Genomic DNA, 3,197 nt, shown 5'->3' on the forward strand with positions numbered 1-3,197 from the left:
TGTAGTGCACCATGCCCCTCTGTCCATGGGATTCTCCAGGCAAGAACACTGGAGTGGGTTGTCATTTCCTTCTCCAAAAGGAAATATAGAAAGAAAGAAAGTGAAGTTACTCAGTCGTGTCAGACTCTTTGCGACCCCATGGACTGTAGCCTACCAGGCTCCTCCACCCATGGAATTTTCCAGGCAGGAGTACTGGAGTGTGTTGCCATTTCCTTCTCCAGCACTTGGTATGGTCAGTGTTAATTTTAGCCATCCTAATATGGCTATCATTGTAAGTTATTATGCTTTTAATTTGCATTTCTTCAATGACTAATGATATTGAACATCTTTTAATATGCTTCTGAACTTGTTGGCTATCCATAAATCTTCCTTTGAAAAGTGTTCAAATATTTTTATTGTTTTTGAGTTGTCTTATTATTTCTCTGTATACTTTCTTTACATAATCTGGATTCAAATCCTTTCTCAGACCCATGCAGTGCAAATATATTTACCAAGTCTGCAACTTACCTTTTATTTTTATTTATTTTGCAGAGTCACTGAGATTTATGGTTCCATTTGGTCCCAAAACACACTTTCATTGGCCTCAAGTTATCTTTTCAAAAATAACTAGGCATGTGAATTTGAACGTTCCCCACCCCTAGGTGCCTTCCACCCTTCGGTTCCTCCCAGGAGCTCCAAAGCGGAAGTTGGGTCTGTCCCACTAGGGTCGGTGCGAAGTGGCTCTGCTTCCTGGGGTGGGGGATGGGGGTGCGGTTCTGATGTGAATGACGGTGATGTGCCAGCGCAGGGGCTCTGCTGGCGGCCATCACATGGTTGCACAGGACGAGTTTTATTTCCTGGCCGTTTTATAGAAGACTTTCGACTGTATTCCCAGCACTTCGGATTTGGACACCAGGTCATCGAGCTTCCTGCCTCGCGCTAATAAAGACTCCATGGTGTTGTGCAGGATGATCTTGGTCTCATCCAGTTCAGCCTGCACTGTAGTCATGGAGTTAGCTTCTCCCGGGTTCTGGTGTCTACTGAGGTGTCTGTCCAGGCCTGTGTACTGGATGGTATCAGGGGATCCAACTGGCCAGTCTGTCCTGTGGACCTGCTTGGAGAATTCATCTAGTACCTTCTCTAGCAAGGTAAAAGACCCCCAGGATGGATGTTCACTGTCAGCAATGACCACTTCCGCAAGACTGTCATTTTTCACCAAGACATGGCACAGATATTCTTGTTCCACAGAAGCTTGGCTACCTTCTGCAGAGCACTCCAAAATCAGGATCCTCTGGAGAAGGAAATGAAAACCCACTCCAGTGTTCTTGCCTGGAGAATCCCATGGACAGAAGATCCTGACAGGCTACAGTCCATGGGGTTGCAAAAGTCAGACACGACTTAGCAACTAAACCACCACTACCACCACCACCACCACCACCACCACCACAATCAGTTGGCTTGTGAAGGCGGTGAATTCCTAAACCCTGGACCTCTGGAAGAAGCTGAAAGAGGACACATCATATGTGGCTTTGAGGAGCACTGCCTTGGACTCACCTTTGTACAGACACTTAGGCTGTACAGCTTCAAGGCGCCTTGCCCTGGGGCACCGGCCTGGGCTCACAGGGAGCAGCATGGTGCCGCCCCTCAAGGGGCTGACAGGTCAGCCACCTGCTTCCTTCTGTCTTTTATTTCTAAATGGTGTCTTCTGATGAGAAGATTTAAAAATTTTGGTAAATGCTAATATATCAATTTTTTATTTTATAGTTTGAAATAAAATTATAAAATAAAGCTAATGAACTATGCTGTGCTGTGCTTAGTCACTCAGTCATGAATGACTCTTTGCAACCCCATGGACTGCAACCCACTAGGCTCCTCTGTCCATGGGATTCTCCAGGCAAGAATACTGGAGTGGGTTGTCATGCCCTCCTCCAGGGGATCTTCCAAAGCCTGGAACTGAACCCAGGTCTCCCACATTGTAGGTGGTTTCTTTACTGTCTGAGCCACCAAGGTATCAATTTTTATTTTATAGCTTAAAATAAAACTATAAAATTATAAAATTAAACTAGTAAACTATATTTTAAAATAAAACACATTTTGTGTCCTATTGAAGAAATTTTTGCTTAACATAAAGTTGCAAAGATTTTATCCTATTTTTTTCCTAGAAAATTCATAATTTTAGCTTTTACATTGTCTTAAGATTTTTGGATTACCTCATTCAGAGGATGTGACTGCTGATTGATTCCTGAGCTGGACCTGGGCAATCAGGATCCTCACTCCCTTCCTGTCCTTGGAATGGGTGTACCACCCACCAGTCCCATAGCCAGACCCATTTTCAAAGATGCAGCTGAAGAGAGTCATGTGTTTTTGAGACCATCTGAGTGAATCCACTTAAGATCTCTCTATAAACTCCTAAGATTCTGACTGGTGGTGTGAAGATTTACTCATCTTGTGGGTGCCCAAGACAAGCCTCCCAAGTAAATCCCCCTGCTTATTATCCTTGCCATTTATCTGGGGTGGTCTGTGTCTTCAATTTCTACTTGGTCTCCATGGAGGAAGTTTATCTTTTGTATATGAATATCCAGTTGTTTCAATACCCCTTATTGAAAAGTTTATCCCTTTCCCATCACAGTACCTTGCACGTTAGTTTAAAAAAAAATCAACTGATTATTTATATATATGTGTGTGTGTGTATTCTGAACTCTGCTTTTTGTTCCATTGAGCTATTAAACTATCCCTTATGTTAATATTACACTGTCTTGATATTGTAGATTTAAAATGTCTTGAAATTAGTCCTCCGACTTTGATAACTTCTGAATTGTTTCCAAAATTATTTTTGTTCTGTTGGGTCTTTGCATTTCAGATAAGTTTGAGAATAAGTTGTCCAATTTTTACAAACAAAAAATCTTCTGGGATTTTCTTTGAAATTATATCATGTTTATAGGTCAATTTGGGAGACTAGCCATCTTAGTCATATTGAGTTCTCCAATGCATGAACATAGCATTTCTCTTCATTAACTTAAATCTATAATTTCTCCCAGCTAAGTTTTCTAATTGTCAGTGCAAAGACTCAGATATAGTCTATCAAATTAAATCCTGAGTATATTATATATTTTGATGTCATCATACTTAATGATTTTATGAATCTAATTTTCCAGTTTTCCATAGTTATTAATACTGTGTACAAGTGCAGAAAATAAATTTTGTATTGACTTTATCAA

At 41.0% G+C, this 3,197-nt stretch overlaps 1 pseudogene; it reads right to left on the reverse strand.

The window, feature by feature from the left end:
* Nucleotides 1–805: 805 nt before the first annotated feature.
* Nucleotides 806–2,337, reverse strand: LOC101112000 (synaptobrevin homolog YKT6-like; annotated as a pseudogene).
* Nucleotides 2,338–3,197: the final 860 nt, after the last annotated feature.

Source organism: Ovis aries, chromosome 15 (genome assembly GCF_016772045.2).
Source record: "Ovis aries strain OAR_USU_Benz2616 breed Rambouillet chromosome 15, ARS-UI_Ramb_v3.0, whole genome shotgun sequence".
Lineage (NCBI taxonomy): Eukaryota > Metazoa > Chordata > Mammalia > Artiodactyla > Bovidae > Ovis > Ovis aries.